The sequence below is a fragment of the Alexandromys fortis genome, unplaced genomic scaffold (assembly GCF_014885135.2).
Source record: "Alexandromys fortis isolate MF-2015 unplaced genomic scaffold, M_Fortis_MF-2015_v1.1 scaffold_99, whole genome shotgun sequence".
Lineage (NCBI taxonomy): Eukaryota > Metazoa > Chordata > Mammalia > Rodentia > Cricetidae > Alexandromys > Alexandromys fortis.
In genome coordinates this window covers 1208327-1235735 of record NW_026067982.1, presented here as the reverse complement: position 1 = coordinate 1235735, position 27409 = coordinate 1208327, and the positions used below count along the sequence as shown (strand labels likewise).

The following is a 27409-nucleotide window of genomic DNA, read 5'->3' as shown; positions in this document are numbered from 1 at the left end:
GAGCGCGCTCCGATCTAATCTCCACGCACACTGCGCTCGATGAACACTCGCGCTGCCGGAGCGGAGGCGGGAGGGGGCGGGGAGAAGGGGCAGAGCCCTCCCGAGGTTCTCCATTGGCCAGGCCGAGTTGCCCAAACTTCCCCCCCAGCGCCTTTCATTGGGAATTCCTGGCATCCGTCAGGCGGGTCCCTATGCATATAGGTGGACTGGGCGGCCCCCTCCGGGCGCGCACGCCACCGCCCACTCCCTGGGTTCCCACTCCCCCGCCTCTCATGTGACACCACCTTAAGCTGAACCGGAGTGGAGCTCGGGGACACCTCCCGGAGCTCGGGGACCAAACAGCACTGAACTCCGGAGCCGCGGGAGTCGCAGAGGATTGGCCCGGTTCCCTGCTGGCGGGAAGGCCTGGAACTTGGGAGCACCGGTGTTCCTGCCCCCTCCGGGCGTGCACGCCACCGTCCACTCCCTGGGTTCCCACTCCCCCGCGGCTCATGTGACACCACCTTAAGCTGAACCGGAGTGGAGCTCGGGGACCAAACAGCACTGAGCTCCGGAGCCGCGGGAGTCGCCGAGGATTGGCCCGGTTTCCTGCGTGCGGGCGGGAAGGCCTGGAACTTGGGAGCACCGGTGTTCTTGCGGTCCCACGTCAAGCTCCGAACCCCGGTCCTGCAAGGGGAAACCCGAGTATTTCGTCTTCTCTTTCTCGGGAAACCTAGGTTGGGACAAGTAGGTACCCTGGAAAGGCGGGGAGGGCCTACAGTAAAAAGGAATTTCCTGATTCCACCACCCCGCCCGTCCCGCCCCTTGGGACCAGGCTGCACGAGGGAACCAGGTTTATGACCAGCCAATGGTTCTCAAGCCACTGAGTGTCCCCACCTCGCCAAAGGTCCTTTGGGTACTTCTTGAGGGCTCGGGGCAGTGACCAGCTACGGGCTTCATGAGTGGCTGCTACCGCTGCCCGGCTTCCCAGGCTCTAGGCAGGTATACCCAGATGGACTGAAGCTACCTTCTGAAGGCCTCCTTTCCTATCCACTCCTCCAGCTTCCCTACACCTTCCTCGAAATTAGGAAGGGCCATGAAATGATCTGCCTATACCATGAATTCTTCCAGATACAGATACCTGACAGATGTGGAAACTGAGACTCAAAAAGCTGAACAGGACAAGACTTAGCAGACACGGACTCTACAGGCCCATTCAGTATCTGACCTAGTGCCTGACAAAACCTTACTGTCCTTGGAGGAGGAAGAAACATTGCAACAAACAACTATATTTGGTGCCTTGCACTACTCTCTGGGCTCAGTAAAGGAGGGTGGAAATGTGTTGGTCCAGTAGCGTTGCATCCTGGGAAGAGGCTGCCGGCTTCCTGGTGGTCTCTTGAGGGATGCTGAGTTTGAAAAGCAGTAGCAAATAAGCCAGCGGTTTGGCTGTGCGCTCTGATGTGGACGACAGATACGTCCTTCTTGCATCCTTCATTTATACAGTCATCCCTTAATATTCAGGGGAGCTGATTCCCAGGACCACTGCAGATACCAAAATCTGCAAATGCTTAAATCTCACATGGACTTAATGGCACAAGATTGATGTGTCGCCTACATACATCCACTGTTCACTTTAAATCATTCCCGAATAGAAATGTCACGTGACTGCTTACGCTGTTGAGGAAATCCTGACATGACCAGCCATCCCACCCTTGGGATGCTTTTTTTTTTTCTGTGGTTAGTTCAATCCAAGATTCTAACTTGTAAAAATGGAGGCCAAGCTGTGTTTGTAGGCCAGCTGGTTAATCTAGAAGCTGGTGTAGTCTAACAAATCACTCAGAGATGTTTACTGACAAGAAGAGCTCGGAATTAGAGCACTTGAGAGTCCGCAATGGTGAGAGAGAGAGAGAGAGAGAGAGAGAGAGAGAGAGAGAGAGAGAGAGAGAGAGAGAGAGAGAAACCCTGCCTCTGGTTGGCAGAGGACACATGATGCTGTGTTGGTCCTCAAGTCGCTCGTCAGCCACACATGCTCATGCCAGAGTTACCATCAGCACTGGGTCCTCTCTAAGCCCCTGGCCAAGGAAACAACTGTTTCTAAGCTAAAGACAGCAGATTTATGAACTATTTCATAAGCACTTCTAAACAGTGGCTCTAAACCGACCATAAAGAGCAACGATGGTGCTATATCTGTTCATTCACTCAATAATTTTTTTCTGGATACCTTCCGTGTGTCGGGGAATATGCTAGACATCACGGGTATACTAAAGATGAAGATATCCACACTTCCTTCCCCGTACAGCCCACCAGAGACTGGGAACCGAAGATGTGACCTAATGAGACAGGCGCGGGGAGGTCTGACATGGTTCTGCAGAACCCCAGGGAGCACTGAACCCCATGGGGAAGAGTAAGCTTTAAGGACTAGGAGTCAGATGAACGTGGGAGATTATTCCAGGGGGAGGGACCAGGGAGGTGACATCAAGGGGCAGGAGACGCCATGGCATATAGCTGGATGCCTACCATCTCAAGGCAGCTAGACTGGAGCTACAAGGGAAATGAGGCTGTAGAGGAGCCCCACTGTGCTGGCTGCACACTGCAAGGCCAGTTGCAGAAATCCAGGCTGTCATGGGAAAGATGTGCACAGATGCAGTACCTGGGGACAGGCTGGAAGGCAAAGGAGTTTGGCTGTGCAGAGGAGAGATGTTTCTCAGGATAATGGCACAGACCAAGGGGGTTTGCCTGTAACAAGTATTTAAGTTCCATTTAACAGAAAAGAAACCAAAGCCCAGAGGGAGGCGGAAGCTTGTCCAAGTCATGTGATACCTAATGCATGCATGTTTTCAATCTGGTGACTTTCTCTTATTTTTTTTGTAATTTATTTTTATTTTATATGCATTGGTATTTTGCTTGCATGTATGTCTGAGTGAAGATGTCAGGTCCCCTAGAACCGAAGTTAGAGATAGTTTTAGCTGCATGTGGGTTCTGGGAATTGAACCCAGGTCCTCTGGAATAGCAGTCAGTGCTCTTAACCACTGAGCCATCTCTCTAGCCCTTGATCTAATGACTTCCAACCCTAGTTTTTTTTAGGGGTTTGTTTTTGTTTGTTTTTTATTTTTCAAGACAGGGTTTCTCTATGTAGCTCTGGCTGTCCTGGAACTCACTTTGCAGACCAGGCTGACCTCAAACTCACAGAGATCCACCTACCTCTGCCTCCAGAGTGTACCACCACAACCTGGCTGTAACAACACATTCTTAAGCTGGTGACCTTGAACCCCCATGTTTCTGTCCTAAGAACTTCCTGCCGCCCCTCAGTCTTTTTCTCCCTTATGTTTTCGGCCCTCTCCTCCAAACTGGATCGTCTTTCAGACTACAAATAACTCAAGTTTCGATTTTAAAGAAATCTTCCTTTGACTGCCGCCGCTCCACTCCATTGCCACTCTTTCTTCTGTGTTCACGACCTTAATTTATCCACTACTTAGTGCGTCTTAAACTCACAGCTATGGCCACTCCGCTGAAAGCCCAGACAAATGCACTTTCAGCTGTGAGATCAGACACCATAGTTTTAGACCTTGTGCCCAGGCTTTTCTGGTATCTGATGTGACCCATTTCCCTCACCTTGAAAACCTATCCCCCCGTACTTCCATGGTACAGGGAAGCTCCAAGCTCTCTGCTTCTGCTGTCTGTATATTTGTAACATCCACCTTTTAGATCAGAGCATAACTCATTGTATAAAGTACGTTAATCAAGTGTATCGATCCGTGCGTCTACATCCCTGTTAGCCAAGTGAAGATACAAAACATTCCCAGAGCTGAGAATAAAGACATTCACCCACCACTGTGCCTGACCTAGCTGTGTTATCTTCTTGTTTTGAGATAGTATCTCTTGTAGCCCAGGCTGGTCTCTAATTTCCAATGTAGTTGAGGATGACCTTGAACTTTTTACCATGCCTGACATATGCACTACTGGGAACTGAACCCAGGTCCTTGTAAGTGCTAGGCTACAGTCTATCAAACAAGTTGCCTCCCCAGCCCTGTGGTTGTGTGTGTGTGTGTGTGTGTGTGTGTGTGTGTGTGTGTGGTGTATTTTTCCATCATAGGAGTGTATCCTCAGTAACCGCTCCTTTATCCTCTCCACAGGCATCTTCGCTGCTTGCTGGTTGGAACCACCATGACAAAAGCCACCATGAATGCGTTTGGGTGTGTGTTTGATGAACACACGCATTCATTTCTCCTGAATGTATACCTCAGTGTAACTGCCAGGTCACAGGGTTGGCGGCATATGCTTCCCTGTAGTAAATATTGTCAAACGGTTTTTCAAATTGGCTGTAACAACTTACTCTCTAGCAGCAGGAGATGAGGGTTTCAGTTGCTCCCCATCCTCCTACCACCTGGTGTTGTTTAAAAAGAAAAAGTCATTATGGTGGGTGAACAGTGGGTTCTTTTTTGGTGAGTCTTTTCAGGTGCTGTTGGCCATCTGAATGAACACCCGCCTGTTCCTGCCACCACAGGTTCTAGTAGTGATTCGTACTCTCTTTGCCGCTTGCATGCATATTTCACTAATTCCCCAAATGTCAATCATTTACTCTCATCCATTCATTCATCCGCTCGCCAGGTACTTATCTCTGCCTGGCACTGTGCTGGAGGTAAAGAATGAGGACAGGGGCTGGGTGGAGCAGGCTGCTTTTCTTTGGGCCACGAACCAGCTCCCAAATCATGACACCGAGACACTCTTACTAGTTATAAATATCCGGCCTTATCTTATGCTTGTCCCACCAGCTCTTAGAACTTATTGTAAGCTCTTCCTCTTCATCTCTGTTTGGCCTCAGGGCCTTTTACCTTTCTTTCTTTATGTCCTACTTTCTGCTTCCTCTCTTTCTCCCTCATTCTCCCTTCTCTCTCAAGCCTGGATTCCGCTTCCTACTTATTCTCTCTGCCTGCCAGCCCCACCCATCCCTCCACCGCCTCGCTATTGGCCATTCCACTTTTTGTTAGACCAATCAGGTGCCTTAGGCAGGCAAAGCAACGCATCTTTACATCCTTAAACAATGCAGCATAAACAAATGTAACACATCTTTACATAGTTAAAGTCATATTCCACAGCAGCTGGTGAAGATGTTCCATTCACTAAAGTGCTTGCTGTGTAAGGAAGAGGACTTGATCCTCAGCATCCACATAAAAGCTGGGCACAGTGGCACATGCCTGTGGAAGATACAGCAGGAGGATTCTAGCCATTCTAACTGCATGGGCAGACTTCAGATTCAGTAAGTAACCTTGTCTCAGAAAGTAAGGTGTGGCGTGAGGAAAATGCCTGACATCAACCTTTGGCTTATAACACACACACACAGTGAAGAAGCTGAGTGTGATGACACAAATCTATAATCCCAACACTTGGGAGACAAAAACAAGATCTTGAATTCAAGGCTTGACTTAGCATCACAACAACTGCTGTTTCAAATATAAAAATAAGACGTAAAAAAAAAAAAAAAGCCGGGCGATGGTGGCGCACGCCTTTAATCCCAGCACTTGGGAGGCAGAGGCAGGTGGATCTCTGTGAGTTCGAGACCAGCCTGGTCTACAAGAGCTAGTTCCAGGACAGGCTCCAAAACCACAGAGAAACCCTGTCTCGAAAAACCAAAAAAAAAAAAAAAAAAAAAAAAAAGACGTAAAGTCGGGCATGGTGGTTCATACCTTTAATCACAGCCCTTTGGAGGCAGAGGCTAGGGGATCTTTGTGAGTTCGAGGCCAGCCTGGTTTACACAGTAAGTTCCAGAACAGCTAGGGCGGTTACACAGAAAAACCCTGTCGATAGATAGATAGATAGATAGATAGATAGATAGATAGATAGATAGATAGCAAAAATGAGAGTAGTGGAGCATGCCAGCAAGATAGATGTGACCTCATCTCTCTTAAAATACGCAGTACATGTTTAGTGACAGTTCAGCAGATGATTGTTTTCGGGGGACTTTTTGACTCTGAGTGGAAGATGTTTTGTTTGGCTTGAACAGAAATGAGAAAGTAAGTAAAGTCTATATTACATGACATTTCAATTTATTTTGGTTTTATTTCTTGTTTTGGTTTTTCTGTTTTGTTTTTTGAGACAGGGTTTCTCTGTGTAACAGTCCTGGCTGTCCAGGAACTCGCTCTGTAGACCAGGTTGACCTCAAACTCACAGAGATCTATCTGCCTCTGTCCCCCAAGTGCTGGGGTTAAAGGTGTGCACCACCGCTGCCCAGCTGGTTTGGGTTTGTGAGGGGAGTGTTTCATTTTGCTTTGTTTTCGAGACAAGATCTTAATATAGAACACTAGCCAGCCTAGAACTTAGAATGTAGACCAGGCTGACCTTGAACTCACAAAAAGCCACGTGACCTGTGACTCCTGAGTGCTGGGATTAAAGTTCCTTCACTCTTCAGCTGATATTTCAAATAAACATTTAAAAGAAAAAAAATAAAATATATATATATGTGTATATATATATATAATTTATTTATCCCTAGGTGGGCACAGTGGCATATACCCATAGTCTTAACTACAGTGGAGATGGAACCCCGCTGATCACTTAAGACTGTGACACAAAGCAAACAAGACAGAACAGGAGAACTGGAGGTGTAGTTAGCTCAGCGGTGGAGGTATGCATAGCTTGTTTGAAGACCTGGGTTCAAGCCCCATCACTCCCTGGAGTTCTGTGTGCAGAGAAACTGAGTGAGGAGAAACAGGCAAGTGAAGGGCAAAGGGGATGGGTAACCTGAGGAACCACACCAACCCCTCCCAGAGGCTCGGCCATTACTGTCTCTCTGCCTCCTTTGGATGACTCTGGCTACAAAAACAAAGAAATGGGGGTGTGGGAAGAGTTCTTGCCATCACACACAGCAGTGTGTGGGGACTGAAATTCAAGAAATTTGCTCGTGGGGTGGCAAAGAAGAGAACGCTGAAGTGGCTTCTCCACTAGGCGAGCCTTTTCGCTGTGGACCGGCTCAAGAAAGATCGCTCCACCTCCCACGTCGCGGCAGCCTCCTCCATTACCCACGCTCAGGACAGCTGCTTCGGTGAGTCTCCGGTCGCCACAGGTGCCCCTTTGTTGAGAGAGCCTCGCTATACCTAGAGGAACAAAGCTCCCTGGGAAAGAAGGAACGGTGGAAATGCCTGAGAATTCTGGGTAATGCCCAGCACACACCCACTCCATGCCAGGTAGCTAGTTACAGGCAGGCACAACCTTTGAGGAAATGGACTGGACCCCTGTTTGTCGAAGCAACTCCAATCCGCGTTTTTCTTCGTGCATGTTAGGCAAGCACTCTTCCCCTGAGCTACAGCCCTGGCCCTTGGCCTGACCTGAAGTGACACAATGACAGAATGTCAGCCCAGGGCCTGGTAGAAAGCAGGCCTCTGCAATAAGCGTTCCTTCTCCTTGTCCCATTAGGAGGTGTTGGCCCTGCAGAGCCCTGTACAACACAGACAAGTAGGTTCTGTGAGCTACTGTAAGCTGTCAGATGGTGGTGGCCCACACCTTTACTCCCAGCAGAGGCAGGTGGAGAGGGGTTCAAGGCCAGCCTGGTCTACACAGCAAGATACACAGAGAAACCCTGTCTCAGACCTCCCTCCTCCAAAAAAAGAAAAAAAAAAGAAAAAGAAAAAAAGATACTGGAAACCTTTTTTCACTGTAAGACCCCTAGTCCAGCACTCTAGGGATTTCCCTCTTTGTATCCTGGGTTCCTCCCTCACAGGGTGAGGGTAATGGATTCCTTACAAATCTTTCCTAAGAGCACCAGAGGCACAGATGTCATTTGAACACAGAACGAGCACAAATCCTCAATCTGAACCTCCAAACTTTGCTTGTTTGGCTATTTTTACTTACATATTTTATTTTGTTTTTTATTTTTTAAGGGCCCAGGCTGGTCTTGAACTCTCCATAGCTAAAGATGACACTGAACGCTGGTCCTCTTTGCCTTCACATTCCAAGGGCTGGCAATCATTTTTAAATTTTAATTGACTGTTACATGTACTGGCGTTTTGTCTAGATGTAATTCTGTGCACCACATGTGCACCTGGTGTCTGAGGAGGCAGGAAAAGGCCTCGGATCCCTCCTGGGACTGGAGTTTACAGATGGCCATAAGCTGCCATGTGGGTGCTGGTAATTGAACCCAGGTCATCTAGAAGAGTACTCAGTGCTCTTAACCTCTGAGCCATCTCTCCAGCCCCCAGGTGCCAGGATTCCAGGCTTGCATCACCATGCCCGGTGAAGTTCAAAATGGAAACGCTCCCTGAATCCAAACTCTTAGAGCACCAGCACACAAGTGGAAAATTCCACACCGCCACTCGTGCGCTGCATTGCCACCAACATGCAGACATACTGAAAATATTGTGTAAAATACCATTAGGCCGTGTATTTGCAAATAAAATTAATTTTGTATTAAGACTTTCAACTCCATTCCTGAGAATACCACATTATGTGTATGCAAACATTCCCAAATCATGAGTGGGGACCCTGAAATCAGAAACACATCTAGTCCTAAATCCTTTGAATAAAGGATATTCTACTTTAAGCCCCAGGAAGCTATAAGATAGGAAAAACTCAATGCATGTCCTAGTTAGCCTCAGCTGTCAACTTGACACAACCCAGAGTTATCCGAAGAGTCTCAGTGTGGGGAGGACATCAATCAGGTGGTTTGTGACTATCTCTGTGGGGCATTTTCTTGATTGCTAATCGGTGTGTGAGGGTCCAGTCCTCTGTGGGGAGTATCATCCCTGGCCAGGGGGTGTGGGCTGTATAAAAAAGCTAGCTGAGGGGCTGGGGTGATGGCTCAGCAGCTAAGGGTGCTGGCTGCTCTTTCAGAGGACCCAGGTTCAACTCCCAGCACCCACATGGCGGCTTACAACTGTTTGTAACTCCAGTTCCAGGGGATCCAACACCCTCACACAACAATTACACAGTCACACAACAGTCAACACCAGAGCACATTAAACAAACAAACAAACAAAGCTTTTTTAAAATGAAGAAGGAAGAAAGAAAAAAGACAACTGAGCCAAGGCCAGGGAGAGCAAGCTCGCAAGCAATATTCTTCTGTGGTCTCTGCTTCAGTTCTGGCCTCCGGGTTCCTGCCCTGATTTCCTTTCTTGATAAACTGATACCTGGAGGTGTAAGATTAATTAAACCCTTCTGTCCCAAACCTGTTTTTTGATCCCGGTGCTTATCACAGCGAGTGAAAGCAAGTGACAACACTTTGGATTCTTGGGTTTCTGGGTCAGAAAGAAAGGCGGAAGCTAGCTTTGTCCTCAAACCCAAAATCAAACTCCTGATCTCTGAAACTCTCACAGCACAGCCCTTACAGCAGCCACATCTTTCTCTGCTTCATTTAAGCCCTTCTCCACGTTTTCCACCTCCTGTGTTCCTAGGAGGTATTTGCTGTAGGAAACGGGACTTTAGTAAAATTCCCTATCTCTGCCTCAGTTTCCCTATCAGACCTGAGACACGCCCTTAGAAGCCAGTCCTTAGTCGGTCCTTTGTCACGGTCAAGCAGTTTATAAGTCCTTGGGAAGGTGGTGCTGGAGACACTGAGTGGGTTGTGTCCCTTAAGTGCCCCAGACAACAGCTCTGAGCCCTCATCTCCTGCTTAATTGGGACCGTTTCCTGAGAGCCATTCCTCGCTCCCGCCGCAGACTGCAGAGTGTGGGGGACAGTGGGCACATTGCCCTTACAGGATCTCTAAAAAAAAAAAAAAAAAAAAAAAAGACTGGCCTAAGGCAGGCAAAAGAGTTTCTTTGCTTTTCACACTGCCCAGCTTCTTGATCCCCGGACTGAACAACCGACTTTCTGCTACCCTCTTTTCCTCAGTGAGCATGCTCCCGGCTCTCTCCCAACTTCCTGGGCTTAAAAGCTGGGAGGGCCCTTCAGTTATCTCGAGCTCCAGCACCTACTCTGAGGTCAGCTCTGAGAACAAAGATAGCCATGCTTAACAGCTGCCTTGCCTGGGCCTGCTAAGAAAAGCTGGGGAGACCTCCCAGATATCTCTAGGCTCCAGTTCCCAACAAATACCGACAGGCAAACTCCCAATGTACAGCTGGGAATTCCTGGTGAGTAACACCCCCATCCCCCAACCTGGGCGCTGGCAGGCAGATTCCTGAGGCTGGGGGAGGCAGAGGCAGGAGAGCTTGCTCTCAGCCCCAGAGGCAGACCAGGTCACTTCCGGGAGATGAGGCCATCGCTTGCCGGGAAGGGCCGGTTCTCCATAGGTGGAAGGCAGGATAAGGTCAGGAGTAGAGCCCTGGGATCCACTGAGTAAACCCAGGCTTAACTCAGGAGCAGCGTGAGAGGCTGGACTGGCCGGGAGATCTTTAGGCTTCTGACCCTTTTCTTGAAATCCTTAGACTCCTCCCTTGTGTGTCAAGGACAAGGGTTTGACTCTACAGGAAGTGTTTGGCCACCTTGAGTAGTAAGTAAGTTTCTTTATAAACGTTAACACTGTAACAGTCTTGCATAGGTCACCACTCTTTTTTGTTCTGTTTCTCACTCTCCCTCTTGCTGGTCCTCTTCTATTTTTTTTTCTTTTTCTTTTCCCTTTTCTTTCTCTCTCTCTTTTCTTTTCCCTTCCTCTCCCTTCTCTTTCCATTCTTCCCGTTTCCCTTTCCTCTCCTTTTTGTGAAACAAAGTCTCATTCAGTAGCCCAAGCCAGACTGTGGCAGTCTAGCCTCAAACTCGCAACAATCCTCCTGCTGGGATTATAAGCATGAGCTGCCATGCCCCATTTTTAAAATATGCACAAACAGAGCCGGTGATGGTGGCACACGCCTTTAATCCCAGCACTCGGGAGGCAGAGGCAGGCGGATCTCTGTGAGTTCGAGACCAGCCTGGTCTACAGAGCTAGTTCCAGGACAGGCTCCAAAACCACAGAGGAAAAAAAAAAAAAGCACAAACATAAAATGGGTACAACACTAAAAGGGTTTTCCCCTTTAGTGTTAACAATAAAATCGAAATAAATACTATTTAAAAGACATTATAAAGCCAGTATGACTTGAATGAGCCACATTCTAAATTGCTGTTCTCCATGTGATTTAAATCTGGCTGGCCTAGGGCAGGTGTATCCGTAGTGCCTAGGCTGTCTGTGTTACCAACAGCCAGCGGATGACTCAAGCCTCCTGCCACTTTCTCAGCTTAAATTGCTGCATAGGGTGTCTTCCAACCTTCTCTTGGTGGGAGCACACTATAATGTATGAAGTTCCCCTCTGCTGTTTCCCCATTAACACTCAGCAATTAGCATTTAAAATAACTTGAGGAGATCCTTAATTTTCAGGGCCCCATCTGCAACAGCAGGAGCCTGGCGTTCATCTCAGCTACCTCACAAATATAGTCGTGCGCACCCATCCGGGGATCCTCATTCAGCCATTGCTGAGAGTACCTACCAGGTGTTGGACGCTGTTCTGGGTTCTAGCAGGGAGCAGAATGGACGGGAGTTACTGTCCTGTGGAATTTGCATTTCAGTGAGAGAGGCTGATAAAATAACTAAGAACTTGTCTCAAGCAGGAGAGAAAAAGGCAGGAGGGAATCTAGAAAAAAGGAGGGGAGAGAAGGCACTTCTTTCTTAAAGGTGAGGTTCCAACCAGAGAGATGGCTCAGTGTTTAAGAGCACTTGCTGCACAGACCTGAGGGACTGAGTTCAAATCCCCAAGTAAAAAAAAAACCTGTGGCTCAGGGGCTGGAAAGATGGCTTCAGTGGTTAAGAGCACTGACTATGCTTCCAGAGGACCGGGCTTCAATCCCTAGCACCCATATGGCAGCTCACAACTGCCTATCACCCTAGGATCTAAGACTCTCACACAGACATACATACAGGCAAAACACCAATGCAAATAAAATTTAAAAAATAATTATTTAAAAAAACTCTTTAAAAAAAAAAGCCTGTGGTTCTGGTTAGCTTTAAACTCACAGCAATCCTCCTGCTTCAGTTTCCTCAGTGCCGGGATCACAAACGTGAGCTGCCATGTTCAGTTTTTCTTCTCACCCGCCCACACTGTGCCGTGTTCAATTTGTAAAATATCCTTTTGATATGCACAAATGTAAAACTAGGTACAAACTCTCTAGGTTTTGCCCTTTAGTACTCATGGCAGTGTATGTGCCTGGTGTGCCTGTGAGCCCAGCAATGAGGGGCTGAGAGGACAGGAGGATCATCGGGGCTTGCAATTTGCTAGTCCTAGTTCCAGGTTCAGGGAGAGACCCTGTCTCAAAGGATGAGGCAAGGATGATAGAGCAGGAAGTCAGCATCCTCCCGTGGCACTGGTGCACACTCATACTCTCTCTCTCTCTCTCTCTCTCTCTCTCTCTCACACACACACACACACACACACACACACAGCAAATTTAACAGAGCGTTGAAGGGAATTCTTGTTGAAGGGTGGCATCTAATTCCTAAATAAGAGGAAGAAACAAGAGCATTCTACAAGCAGCCAGGAAGCCAGATGACTTGAGGGAGAGCACTAAGACACACAGAAGCACACGGTTAAAATGCAGGGACAATAAGTGTTGGGGACTGCAGACCACCAGACCCTGAATTTCTTGTAAACACCTTGTTTACAAGCTGCTCTGAGCATGGGACCCTGATGGCAGGCTGGTGGGGCTACAGCTGAAAGATCCCGAGAGCTGGGACGTGGCCAGAGCCCTATATAAGCTGCCCCTGAGCACAATAAAGTGGACAGTCTTGGCTCTCTTGTTTCAGTGATGTCCCTGTGGCCCCATCTGTCTGTGTGTCTTTGTGCTTTCAGATTTTCAGCCTAGTTCCCATAGTGCGTAGTGAGTAGAGCACAGAATGGAACCGGTGTGGTTTTACAAGTGGAGGCCTTCAGCGAGATTGCCCTCAGGAATGGTGAGGGTGGATTAAAGATGGGTATGTGTGTTATGCGTGTTTGAGTAAATCTTTAAAGAGACAGAGTATAAACAGCCAGATTATAAGCCACAAAAGGATGGAATGTGCACAGAGAATTTGGATTATGTAAATTATTGTGTTGTCTTTTGGTTGGTTGACTGAAGACAGACGTTTGATTCTGGGAACTGCTAAGAAAGGTATCTTGACTTTAAAATATGGGTCTAAGGATATGTTGCTTTGGAAAAGAGGTTCTGTTTTTGTTTCCACAGATGAGAACCTGGGGGAGTCATTCCAGACTGGAACGGTTTGATGGACCAAGACCCCCTGAAATGTTGCTGTGAATACCCACAAAGATACGGCACCCCAAACAGCAGGAAGTAGTCTGGAGAGAGAGCTACGCCCAAATTCCCTAAATTATTGTTTAAGTAGGGCTTGGGAGCCTGTCTGCCATTGTGGGCGTGATGAGCAGCTTGCAGGCATGCAGGTGGAGAGCTTGGGTCCCTTCCACAATTCCCAAGCATGGGCCTGCTTCCTGGAGTCCTCAAGAGTGGAGAGGCGGTGGCTGGAGCAGAGCTTTGTGAGGGAAGCAGCCAACTGCTGTGAATGCGGCTGTGGTTCCTGGCTCTGCAAGCCCAGGAGTTTGTGGTTTGAATGGCAAGCATGCCTCCCAGCAGCAGTGGGAGGCAGGTCACTCCGGCCCAGTCGGTGCCTAGACTATATTGTAGCCGGCTCCAGCGTTTAATCATGAGCATGTTCACTAGGGCACTTTCCAACTTATTGCTATTACATTTGTGCCATGCCCATGCCAGGGCTAATTATATAGAAAGAGGGGATATGTTGGGGACTGCAGACCACCAGACCCCGAGTTTCTTGTAAACAACTTGTTTTCTTCTGCTCAGAGCAGAAGACCCTGATGGCAGGCTGGTGGAGCTGCAGCTGAAAGATCCCGAGAGCTGGGACGTGGCCAGAGCCCTATCTAAGCTGCGCCTCAGCACAATAAAGTGGGCTTTCTTGACATTCTTGTCTCAAGGATGGCCCCGTCTGTCTGTCTCTGTCTGTGTGTCTTTGTGTAGCGCGTAGTGAGTGGAGCACAGAACGGAACTGGTGTAGTTTTACGAATAAGTATCTGTTGTTTGGCTGCTTGGCAACCATTTCCTGCTCCCAGCAACTGTTCCTCTATATTCCTCTGGGAAAGCACCGCCCCTGTGCTTCAGATAGAGTTGACCCCACCCCTCACAGGCCTGGCCAATCAGGCATAATAATTTATTTAGAAATGATCATGACACCCAATCAGAATAAAGAACAAATGGGAAGCTACCGCCCCCTGAGATCCCCTGCAGTAAGGATTGGCCTGGAGCAGTCAGGTGTCTCATGTGAACTGAGGGGAAGGGTAAGACCTAAGAAAAGAAAAATAAAGTTCTGGGCATCAGAATCCCTGGAACTGGAGTTAAGTACGGTTGAGAGCCACCATGTGGGTGCTGAGAACTGAACCAGAGTCCTAGCGACAAGTGCTCTAAGCCTTAGCCATCTCTCCAGCCCACCATCTCTCTCTTTTTTTTTTTTTTTTGAGACACGATGTCATACAACCCAGGTTGGCCTCCAGCTCTATGTGTATCTGAGCATCATCTTGATTCTCGAATCCTCCAGTCTCCACCTCCAAGATTCCAGATGTGTGCCATCACTCTTGGTTTATCTTGAGTCCTTGCATTCAAGTTTTACCTACCTGACGGTGTCTCACTTGCCTGCGGCAAAGCAGCTGCTCCCTGTGTAAGCCCATAGCTCATGCCCATCACTACATGAGAAAGTACTGCGAAGCTGGCAGCCTCAAAGGAAAACCAGGGCACTGCTGCTGAGGAGACCTAAGAGCCGGGGAGCCCAAAGCCGTGGCTCAGGGTCTCTTTGGTGACTTCAGACTGAAGCCTGAAGGGTGTGCTGTCCCAAAGGTCCCCTGAAATGGCTTGTTCCTTGCTACCCAGGCTGTCTGTAAGTGAAGTGATTGTCCTTGAGATTTGGTGCTGAGGGACCCAAGAGAGAGCAAGTGAAGACCTCATCTCTGAAGTGACACATGGTCGCCTCCACTTGTTTCTGCTCACCTCCAGTCAGGAATCCCGTGCTCCCCACATTGTCCTATTTTGACAAAGGGGAAAGGCCCAGCTTCTCTGGAGAAGGCAGGGTTGCCTGTGGGCACGCAGATGCGGAGGTGTAGACTGTTACCTCTTCTTTCCTCTGCTCCTGAGCCTTTGTTCAGTGCTGTGTGTTCAGAGAGGCTGTGTCCTGCTTGAGAGCCTGGCTCCTTTCTTGGATGACCAAACACAATGATTAAAGTCCATTTTTCTGAAAGAAGCAAGACCACAGAGAGAGGTGACCAAAGTCTAACTCCAAACTGTACATCCTAGTCCCATGTCTGACAGGACGTGAAAACGGAGCAAGCATTCTGGAAGCACATGCAAGAATTCATGACTGGTGGGAGCTGGAGAGATGGCTCAGAGGTTAAGAGCATTGCCTGCTCTTCCAAAGGTCTTGAGTTCAATTCCCAGCAACCACATGGTGGCTCACAACCATCTGTAATGGGATCTGGTGCCCTCTTCTGGCCTGCAGGCATACAACAGACAGAATATTGTATCCATAATAAATAAATAATAAATAAGTAAGTAAATAAATAAATAAAGTTCAGACGAGAACTGAACGCCACCAGCCAGGCTCTCTGTCCCTCACAGAAGAGGGAGGCTTCTAACAACTTCTCAATGGGTCGTAAACAAGACAGAGGACATGTCCCAAATGGAAGCCCCAGCTTCTGGGTAAACTCAAGCTTCCTACATCTAAGGCCAAGCAGTGCTAGGTGGGAATCGAGATGACTCCAGATGGAGAAGGGTAGCCCTGGCTTGCGTGGCCCAGCCACACGGGAGTCAGCACCCTGCCCTTCTGCTTGCCATGAGGACCTCTGCCTAGCACTACGAGCCACTTCCTGTGACTGGTCCTCATATATCGATTGGGGTATCACCCTGAGCCCGGCATCACTTAAAAGGATGTTAAAATGAGGTAGGGGGACATGCTTTATAATCCCAGCATTTAAGAGTCTGAGGCAGAAGGACTGCAAGTTGAAGGCCAGCCTGGTCTACTTATGAGTTGCAGGACTGAATGGGCAACATAGAGAGGCCCTGTCAGGAAGGGAGGGAGGGAGGGAAAGGAGGAGGAAGAGAGGGGGGAGAAGGAATGAAGATGATGAGCACCTGAAGCCTTTCCTTGTATGTACTCAAGCTAAGCTTGAGGTGCCGCCCTTGCTGGGGCCCAGAAGACATTAACTCTGCCTTAGCCCATCTGGGCTTTCTTGCAGACCTCAGCCAGCTGAAACATGTTTGGATCAAAGATAAACCTCATCAACTCACGTCCGCCTCCAGCCCTCACTATGTACATTAGGCAACAGCAGTCACAGGTCAGCCTTTGTGGCTGCCATTGTCACAGCTGTTGGCGCAGACACCAATACTAGGTGAGCTAATAACTCGGGGATAAATGGCCCTTTCACCAGAAGCCCCGAGTACTCCGGGAACATTACATCATGCCCACCTGACACACTCCCACATACTGTCTTCCCCAAGTCCCTCTGTGTTGGGAAGACTTCCACAATCCCAGCAGCTCCGTCTGGGCACAGCTTCAGACCTGTTATGGTCTTTTGGAGGGCTGCCTTAGGGGAGACCTTGAGGAGGTTGTCCAGGTCTCTGAGGCCCTCCCAGCCCCATCATGCCTGCCCTCCTGAGCTGTCCTTCCTCTGCCCTAGGTCTTCTATGCTTGAAATGAGAAAGAGCATTGCTGACAGTGTGTGCCGAAGTGTTTTCAAATGCCAGGAATGGAAATCAGTGGATACGTATAATTTTGTAACCGGCATTGTGGTATGCCAAAATTGTTGGGACCCTCATAGTCAAGGTGCCAGATTTACAGGTTACCTCTAAATACAAGCTGTGCGTACATTATGATATCTAGACTTGGTTGCTGAATATTCCTGACGGTTTCTTTCAGGCTTTCTTTCCACCGTGTAAAAATCCAGACACTGACCCAGCAGAACCCAGTTCCTGTTGAGACACAGATAACTCTGTTCCTCCTCCAAAGAGTTTCTGGGAGCCACAGCAGATCAAAAGCGCAGGCCCTGGGAGCACTGATCCCTCCCTTGTTTTGGAAACAAACCTCAGGGCAGGTGCGCATGCAAACTGGAGCACCAAGAGAGGCGCTGACAGAGCAGAGCCTTCTGTCCAAAGGGACTGACCACAAAATGGAAGAAAGTGGGTTCTGAGATGCTTCCAATTGCTTTCAGCTGTGCAAGGGAGCAGTGACAGCAGGACCAGTCTGTTCCAGTCACCTGTGAACATCTGTTGGCCCAGTTCCCTGGGAAAAGCGGCGTCATAGACGGGGTTGTCAGAGGAGGAAAGCTGACAAGGGAGCATCGGCCTGCCCAGGTGAGCTGAGCAGACTCAGACATGGGGAGGAAGGAGAGGAAGGATGGGAGATCCCAGGCCGTGCTGTAGGAGGGCAGGATAAGGGACCCCCCGATCCACGTCAGTAAAGCAAGTTTGATCCAGATCCCGGGGAAGCTCTTGAACCCAGAGGGGGAAAAAAAATCCAGTCTTCTCTGGCTCCTCTGGAACAGGGGCTGACCCTAAGTCTAGGAGTAGCCCCCCCATTCAGGCTGAGGTTCTCTAGGAAGAGCCTGTGGTTGGGGAAGGAGTATAGTGGGGGGCCCAGTGTGAAACTGCATAACTAGGCTTGCTTGAGTCCTTGCTCCACCACCAACTCTGACCATGACACATGATAGAACATCTTCCATAGCAGCTCCATGGGAGAGTCACTGGGCAACATATTTTCATCTGTAAATAGGGAATGCTGCAAGAGGTGAGTGTGTGAGTGTGTGTGTGTGTGTGTGTGTGTGTGTGTGTGTGTGTGTGTGTGTGTGTGCTCCTAAAAGGAACATGTAGTTATAAAGCTGGCAAATCCCCAGGTCAGCTGGAGAAGTCAAGCAGGTGCTGGGATTAAAGGTGTGTGCCACTACCCACCAGCTTTTCCTCTCTAATTTTAGAGTAAATTAGATGAGGATTCAGAATCGTATCTGTGTCTTTCCTAACTAGCTGCTTCTAGTCTGCCTGGGTCGGCCAGCAGACACCAAGGCTTGCCAGGAGAGAACGGGCTGGTGGAGGGTGTTTTTCCATTGGGTTTAACTTGGAGCCATAGGAACCAGTGACAAGCAGGGGGTAGATCGAGGTTCAGGCTGGGAAGAAATTCCTTACCACCCCAGAAAAGCTTTCCAACAACTGCCTTCATGGCCAGCTAAGAGCCACTCAAGATGTCCAAACTTGTGCAAGTTTATAGAGAGTGTGCCTCATTGTGCCAAGATGGGTGACTTACTCAGCTTGCCAAATGTCCTCCAGCAAGTCCGTGGCCTCCCTGAACACGACACCTCACTGTGGTGACACCACGAAAGACTGTACATGCCCTATATGTCCTGCTTGTCCCTGATGGCAGACAGACCCTCACATCTGCAGCGAGTGTCTGAAAGACTGTATTCATCATTCATCCGCAGCTCTGAGAGTCGGTCTATGCGCACGGAGGGATGAGGTCAGACAGCCTGGGTCCCACTCCTGGCTTCCTCATTCCACAGGGATGTGATTCACTAGACCTCGGTTTCCTCAGTTGTCACATCAGAGTTTTGTGGGCTTATGTCCTTAAAGCTCTGAGCACAGACCCTCATCTCTGACACTTACACTGTTAATGTTGATGTCCTGTTGCCGCCACTGTCCTCCTTGAAGTCAGCCCAGTGGCTGCCTTGGAACAATACTGAAGTGCTCTTTTGGATATTCAGATGTCATTATGAAAGCAGCCCCCAAGCCTGTGGCTACAGCTGGCCCAGAGGCTTGATGACGTTCCCATCCAGGTCCTTGGTTCTAGCATCCCCCTCCCCGCACCCTCCCACCTCAGCTGGGCATGAAAGCAGAAGCCCAGGAAGTGCTTGCTTTGGAGCAAAGGAGGGACAGCCATGGGGGTCTGGGGGTGTTTACCATCTCCAAGCAAGGAGTCATCGGTTTCTCATAACCAGTGTGGAGTAGAACTCACTTTCTGGAACTGTCGGGTTAGCTCATTGACTGTCGAGTTAAAGCTCTCATGGGTCAGGACCAAGCCCCAGCATAGCCACGCTACTCTTTGAGTATGAACTTGAAAGAGCTGGAGTTTCAAGGATAAGACCTTTGACCTTTGCAGGTGCTGCCCTCTCCTTCACAGTTGGTGGGGCAGGTGTTCAGGTGCCCAGCTCTTCGGATTGGCTCTGGAAAAGAGCACACGTGAAAGCACCGGTAGCTCCCTAAAGGTTATTCTGTGTGCTTTGTCTCACATTGTACCCGGTCTTGAAATGTTGCCCCCCCCCCGCACCCCCTGCCCCCGGTCTCAAACTCCTAGACTCTACTTGCCATCCTTACGTACCAGCTAGAGAGCCTTCACCACTCACTTCCTGTCTGAGTTCTAAGAAGTTGTTCTTCTCAGTAGGCTACCAGGACCAGCAGTAGAAGAAAATCCCAACTAGAGTTCATGTCAGACAAACTCAGGCCAGTAGGAATCAGGAAAGGTGTTCTTCTGTAGACTGTCTCTCTCTCTCTGTCTCTCTCTCTCTGTCTCTCTCTCTGTCTCTCTCTCTCTGTCTCTCTCTCTCTACCTCTCCACTCCCCCAGTTTCCCCTCCACCATTCTTTTTCTAACCCCCCTCTTCCAGTTTCTCTTTCCCTGTTGAAGATTCAGTCATGATTTTCTGCTAGCCTTGCCATCTTTACCTACAAAACACAGACAAAGACCCTCACAGGTCAGTTTTATTTTTATTGCTACCCAGGCAAGGGCTAGGTGAGATGCCAGAGCTCTGAATGCTGACTTTCCTAAATGTTTCTTCTGCACTCTCGGCACTAAGGGGCCAGATCACGATGGGGTAAGAAGTCACCCTCTAGTGCCCAGCAGTCCAGTTGATGGGGGCCCGGGAGTGGGTGGGGAAGGTGATGTTGTCGCATCTTGTTACAAATAGAAACTGGACGTCAGTGGCTGTCAGGAGAGCATCTTTCAACAGCCGCAAATTACTGCCTCAGGGTTTACACGAAACAAAATGATGAGTGTGGAAAGACAGAGCTTTAATCCCTGCCCTGCGCATAATAGGGATTGTGTGTCTGCTCCGGTGAGGAACTATTGACCTCCAGCTGTAGTTGTTGTTCGTTGCTCTTTGCTCTTTGGGGCCCCGCCACCCAACTCCCAAATAAATATACTCATGGAGACTTAATCTTACTTTTCTTTATGGATGCCTGGCCTTTGCTTGGCTTATTTCTAGTCAGCTTTGCTTTTTCTCTCTTCTTTCTTTTGTTCGTTTGTTTTTTGTTGTTTTGAAACAGGCTTTCTCTGTGTAGCCCTGGCTGTCCTGGAACTCCCTCTGTAGATCAGGCTGGTCTCAAACTCAGAGATCTGCCTGCCTCTGCCTCCCGAGTGCTGGGATTAAAGGTGTGTGCCACCATTGCCCAGCTAGCCAGCTTTTCTTTACATAATTTATCCCATCTATCCTTTCCCCCTTTTATCTTTCTCTAGTCTATATACTTTCTATATTTCTTTCTTACTCTATTGCTGGTTGTGTAGCTGGATGGCTGGCCCCTCGTGTCTTTCTCTCCTTTTCTTGCTCCTTGATCTTTTCTCTCTCTTTTTTCTTCTTCTATTTATTCTCTCTACCTGCCAGCCGACCCATCCTTTCTCCTGCCTTTCTATAGGCTGTTCAGCTATTTATCAGACCAATTGCGTGTTTTAGACAGGCATAGTAACACAGCTTCACAGCGTTAAACAATGCAACATAAAAGAATGCAACACACCTTTGCATCGTTAAATAAATGTTCCACAGCATAAACAAGTGTAACACATCTTAAAATAATATTCTACAAGATCCAGCTGTGTCCCGGAGGCCCATGGGAAGGTCTGATCAGGTGGGCTTCCTTTTACCCTTTGCCATGGAAGAGAAGAATAAGATTCTCCATTGAGCTCAGAGCATGGCATTATACCCTAATATTAAACTTTCACCACAAACTACGTAAAATGATATTATTCTTTGAAAGAGAACTATGAAACCAGGAGGATGACAAGGCCTGGCATCCTGGAGCTGGTAGCTGAGCTTCCCCAGCCTAGGCCCGGTTCTTTAAAAGACTCATTTGAGGGGGCTGGAGAGATGGCTCAGTGGTTAAGAGCATTGCCTGCTCTTCCAAAGGTCTTGAGTTCAATTCCCAGCAACCAACATGGTGGCTCACAACCATCTGTAATGAGATCTGGTGCCCTCTTCTGGCCTGTAGGCATACAGACAGAACATGATAAGTAAATAAATATTTTAAAAAAATTTAAAAAAAAACCCAAAAGACTCATTTGAGACTCTTCCCAACACACCCAACTCCCTGCCACTTTGAAATCTGAAGCGATCACAGTTCCCTCAACGGTCTCCTTAACTTGCTCACTAATGCCTGAAATCCAACCACCAAGGCTCCATGCCCTCCTCTGGAGGAAGCAGAGTGAAGTTACCATTAATGCACATCACACAATGAAGTGCTACGTCATGCAGCCTCAGCACCAGGAGGTTTGAAGTGAAACTTGGAGAACAGAGAGCAATGAGTTAGGAAGGCAGGAGGCTTCAGGTGTGAACATTCTAGATGAACACTCCTCTCCAGTTCTCCTATCTATTCTCCTGCTCACATACATGTGCAATCTGCTTCTCATTCACTATTCTAAGGCCTGTCTTAGTTAGGGTTTCTATTGCTGTGAAGAGACATCATGACCATGGCAATTCTAATAAAGGAAAACATTTCATTGGGGTGGCTTACATTTGAGAGGTTTAGTCCATTATCATCATGGTGGGACGAGGTGGGAGGCAGACATGATGCTGGAGAAGAAGCTGAGGGTGGAGAAGGAGTTACATCTTGATCCAGCAGGCATCAGGAAGTGGTCTAGACACTGGGAGTATCTTGAACTGAGGAGACCTCAAAACCCACCCCCACAGTGACGCACTTCCTCCAGCAAGGCCACACCTACTTCAACAAACCCACACCTCCTAATAGTGCCACTCACTGAGTTTGTGAGGGCAGTTACATTCAGTCTACCACAAGGCCTGAGTACTTCTGTTGGAGGACAGGAGAAGATGGATAGCTCTTACTGTTTGACAAAATGACTGAAACCAACATGGTTGACCTGAAGAAGCAAAAAGGCTGCAGGAAACTGTGAGGTGGTGGCTACTTCTTTCAAGACAGAGTTTCTCTGTGTAGCTTTGGAGTCTGTTCTGGAACTTGCTCTGTAGACCAGGATGGCCTCAAACTCATAGAGATCCACCTGCCTCTTACTCCCTGAGTGTTGGGATTAAAGGTGTGTGGCACCACCACCCGATGCTTTTTAAGGCTATTTTGTTTTTGTTTTTTATTTGTGGTGGTGCACACTTCTAATTTCAGCATTTGAGAGTTAGAGACAGAAGAATCAAGAGTTCAAAGACATCCTCAGCTACGTAATAAGCTTGAGACCAGCCTGGGCTATGTGAGACCCCATCTCAAAAAAAAAAAGAAAAAAAAAAAAAAAAAAAAAAGGAAAAGAAAAAAGAAAGCTAATGAGAACACGTGGCAAAGCCCCCATATTTGTTGCTCCTTGTGTATGTCAATTCATATATTTTATAATAAGTAGACACATATCCCAGTGCCAGGCCCTCATCTTAACCTTCATGGTTTCCCATATGTCCTTGAAAGCTGATCAAGTAGTGAGAGCAAAGATAAGGGGGCCTCTAGCCTATGACCCGTGTCTGTTCATTTCAGAATAAACTTGGGTATATCACACCATAGGAACTTGTTCCTGGGCCCTGGTAATGGACCAGTCCTATAACTTGTGGCAAGGCACAGATTTCCCTGATGCCAATTGTATCTGTCACTAAGACATGAAACCAGAGAATATTCTGGTGACAGATGGTGAGACAGACAGGCTGGCATTGGCCTTTCCAGAATCCACAGCTATTTGATGGTCTATACCTGTGACTGTTATACTCTGGTCCACACTCAGAAGGCCTTCTACAGGCTGCATACCTGTGGCTGTATCTTTGTGATAACGTTCTGCCAAAAGCCTCTCTAAAGGCTCTGACCAGTGGAGTAAAGTCATGGATCTGATCACACTTCCCTTGACCTCTGCTTTCCCCCTGGTGCAGAGGTTCTGACACCTTTGGCAAACCTCTACTCTAAAAATATATCCATAATAGTAGCAAAATTACAGTTATGAAGTAGCAACGAAAATGATTTTATGGTTGGGGTCATCACAACATGAGGGCCACAACATTAGGAAGGTTCTTGTCTGTGTTAGCCCTGTGGCTTGGTACCTTTTATCAGTAAGATGTTCTCATCTTGCTTCCTTTGTGTCTGGCTTCCTCTGTGTCAACTGCAGACTGACTCCTTTCCTCTTTCCAGAATTCTCCTGTTCTTGTTGCCCTGCCTCTACTTCCTGCCTAGTCACCCTGCCTATATTTCCTGCCTGGCTACTGGCCAATCAGCATTTTATTAAACCAATACAACAGACAAATTTTTACAGGGTACAAGATCATTGTCCCACAGCACTTACCAGCTGAGCAGTCTTCCCAGTGTCTCCCCCTCCCCACTTTTTTTTTGTTTGTTTTTGTTTTTGTTTTTGTTTTCAAGACAAGGTTTCTCTGGTAGCTCTGGCTGCCCTGGAACTCACTCTGAAGACCAGGCTGGCTTCAAACTCAAAGATCTGTGTGCCTTTACCTCCCAAGTTCTTGGATTAAAGTCCTGTGTCACCACTGCCTGGACCGTCCCCTTTTTTATATAGTGCTGAGAATTGAACCTAGGACCTCATCTTTATATATAATAATTTTATTTCACTCTAAGAATTTTATGCTTTTTAAAAATTTGAAACAGTTCTATTCTGTAGCCCAGGCTATCCTGGAACTCACTATGTGGTCCAGGGTGGCCTTGAACCCATGATGATCCTCTTGCCTCAGCTTTCTGAAATTTGAGCCTTCCAGTCTTTCTGTTTTACTAAAAATGGCAAATTCATCCCCATACAAGTCTTCCTGCGGCTGTTTCCGATCTGGAACTGTATTACCCTAGATGGTCATGATAGGATAGTATGTTAGTTTCCTGTTGCTATAATGAAGTGCCTGAGGCAGGTGACTTGTGTAGAAAAGAGGTTTACTTATCTCAGCATCTGGAGGTCAGCCTGTGACATACCCTCAAGACAGAGCACACTATGAGCAAGTGGTCACATCTGGAACCATGACACACAGAGGGTAGGAGGGGCCAGGTTTATTCCTTTTATAGCCATCTTCTCCACAGAACTACACTGAAGGGCTTTAGGAAAATGACCCAGGGGCCTCCCACAAGGCCCCACCTCCCAGAGAATCCACTACCCCACAATCCTGCCACTCTGGGGACTAAGCCACCTGGGAGCCTTGGGGATACTCAAGACGCACGTTAGCCTCAGGAGATGTTTAGGCAGGTCTTGGTTTCACTATCATGGCCTCTAAGTGCCCACCCCCAGATCCAGGTCTACACTTGGGCCCTCAAGTGCCCACCCCCAGATCCAGGTCTACACTTGGACCCTCAAGTGCCCACCCCCAGATCCAGGTCTACACATGGGTCCTCAAGTGTCCACCCCTAGATCCCTGTCTACACTTGGGTCCTCAAGTGTCCACCCCCAGATCCAGGTCTACACTCGGGCCCTCAAGTGTCCACCCCTAGATCCCTGTCTACACTCGGGTCCTCAAGTGTCCACCCCCAGATCCAGGTCTACACTCGGGCCCTCTCACACCACCTCATCTTACCCAGCACTACTTTCCCTCATACCTGTCACTTCTGGAGCTGCTTTGTCCAGCTGCTGGTTCCTTTGGTTGTCTGTCCCCTTCGGCACCCCAACTTAAGTCCCTGCAAAGAGAGCCTTTCTACCAGGTGGTGTTGGGGCATGTCTTTAGTCCAACACTCGGGAGATAGAGGCAGGCAGATCTCTGAGTTCAAGGCCAGCCTGGTCTACAAAGTGAGTTCCAGGATGGCCAGGGCTACACAGAGAAACCATGTGTCGGAAAACAAAACTAAACAAAAACAGGGGTGGGGAGATGCTTCCAGCTTTGCTCAGCTCCTGGTACAGAAAGAACCACACTGCCTGTCAATCCAGTGTGGCAGCACATGCCTGTAATCCTAGCTCTCAGGAGCCCGAGAGAGGAGGGCCATGAGTTCCAAGCCTGTCTGAGCTACAAACTGAGACTTGTCTAACACTAAAAAGCATTCATCATAGTTGGGAGGAATAACCTGTGCTCGTGGGAGCGACGCTCAGCACTGGGGTACAGGCTGTTATTGGCCTCATTTCGGATCCCACACAGCTGTGGCAACAAGCAATATTTCTCACTGATTGGTCTCATGGCCGGCCAGAGCCTGACCTTTTTTCTAGCAGAATGGCTGCCGTTCGGAGGTGGACTTCAGAACCCACCTTCTGCCCTTCCTCTAAACCTTTCTGTCTTGGCTTCTAGCACAAAGCAAAGGTGAAGAAAACCCGGCCAGGCCAGAGGCTCCGTCCAAATTACACTCAAGCCACACGCAATTAAGTGCAGTTATTAGAAGACTCTCAAGTCAGACAATGGAAACAGTAAGAGTTTCCACTGAAACATGAACTTGGCAGAGCAGGCTGGGTCCCAGAAGCCTCTGTGCACACCCAGAGATGAGAAAGCCTTCCTGTGTGGCCTGGGGTCGGGTGTGGAAGTGGATGAGGAGCAGGTGGGAGAAGGGGAACTGGGTCCTCCTCCAATGACTGTCCCTTTTCTCCCTGAGTCAATCAAGCGTATTGCCATAGGGAAAACTCTTAGGTGTAAAGCTAGCCGGCTTGGTGCTCTACCCCCATCTCATTCTAGTCTCTCTGTTTGGGTTTAGTTTTTGGCGTAAATGTGCTTTCAACAAGGAAGATGTGATTGTGACTGCCCTGCCCCCTACCCTTCTTCCCTCACCTCTCATGCCATTCCATACTATTCAGCACTGTTATTTTTGTTTATTTTGTTTTTTTTTGTTTTTTTGAGACAAGGTGTCTCTGTGTAACAGTGCTGGCTGTCCTGGAACTTGCTCTGTAGACCAGGCTGGCCTTGAACTCATAGGGATTCACCTGCCTCTGCATCCCTGAGCACTGGGACTAAAGACCTGCACCACCACTGCCCAGCCAGCATTGTGATTTTTATGGTTGTATAGTATTCCACTATTTGTTACCTATATCATCTAACTAATCCCAGGCCATTAGACATTTGACTTGTGTCCAATTTTCTTCTCAATTGTTTCCAATTTTTATGAGCAGCTTGGAATTTGTACATTTTATATTCCAGGGACAAATTTCCAAAAGTAATATTTCTATACTAAGAGATTTTTATACAGCCATATTGGGCAGTGCCTTTTTAATTTAACCTATCTGTTTATCTATCTATCTATCTATCTATCTATCTATCTATCTATCTATCTATCTATCGAGATATCTATTGGTTTTTTGAGACAGGGTGAAGGTTTGGCTGTTCTGGAACTCACTCTGTAGACCAGGTTGGCCCTGGAACTTGTTTTGTAGACCAGGCTAACCTCGAACTCAGAGATCTGTCTGCCTCTGCCTCCCGAGTCTCTTTTAGTTTTCTTCTCCATCTTTGGTTTTCCACTACGGAAACTGGGAAAGTAAAAATTCAGTCTTTCAGAATAGGTTGCAGTTTAGGGTGACCTGTACGTGCTCAGTGAGAGGTCTCTAGACCTCTCCTGAAGAGATTCTGAGAGTATTTTCCTTCTAGATGAAAAGAGAGAAGTCACACAACATGCTGTCTTGTATCACATTTGACTTGTGCTCTCTTCCTGACCTCTGACTCCCACCATGTGAGTGTATGGTTCCACGAGCTATGCCAGCCATCCAGTAGCCAGGAAGTCATAAGCCTAAGGATAAATAACAGCAACGAAACCTCATAATGGCAAGTTCTTTTTCATGTCTTAAAGCTACTGAATCTGCCTGGAGGTGTATTAGAAATCAATGAATAGATGTCAGTGGTTCCCAAAGTCGGTGGTTAAAAAAGCCTGTAGAACCACCTGTGACATGAGCTGCTGCTGCACAGCCTAGTAAACGGGGCTATCTGAAAAGTGGGGAGATAGCAAGGCGTCAGTGTGTCAGTGCTGTATGATTCTGGGGGTAGAGGGAGACTTGAGACAAAGTCTAAGTCCATAGTATTCCTGGCTAGCCTGGAGCTTGCTATGTAGACCAAGCTGGACTTGAACCGGTAGCGATCCTCTCAAGGGCTAGGATTATAGGTGTGATACACTGTGCCTGGCTTATTACAATTGTTTGTTTTGTTTTGTTTTGTTCTCATTCTGAAATCCACACTGGCCTGGAACTTACTATGGAGACCAGTTGTCCTCAAACTCCCAGCATGCTGGGAGGAAGGGTGTGAGCCCCTTTGCCTTGCTACTACTGTGCTTTTTAAAGTTCTGCAGGTGATTCCAAAATGCATCATCTGAGAGTCAGTGGTGTAGCTGGTGCTCTTAAACTTGCATGTGCAGACAGG

At 48.1% G+C, this 27409-nt stretch overlaps 1 long non-coding RNA gene across 1 annotated transcript; it reads right to left on the bottom strand.

The window, feature by feature from the left end:
• Nucleotides 1–6444: 6444 nt before the first annotated feature.
• On the bottom strand, nucleotides 6445–21092 carry LOC126511481 (uncharacterized). Its single transcript, XR_007594699.1, has 4 exons — nucleotides 20691–21092; nucleotides 18215–19127; nucleotides 14917–15157; nucleotides 6445–7301 (listed from the first exon to the last, which is right to left on the bottom strand). It is a non-coding gene; the product is annotated as an uncharacterized lncRNA (long non-coding RNA).
• Between the last annotated feature and the right edge of the window lie 6317 nt (nucleotides 21093–27409).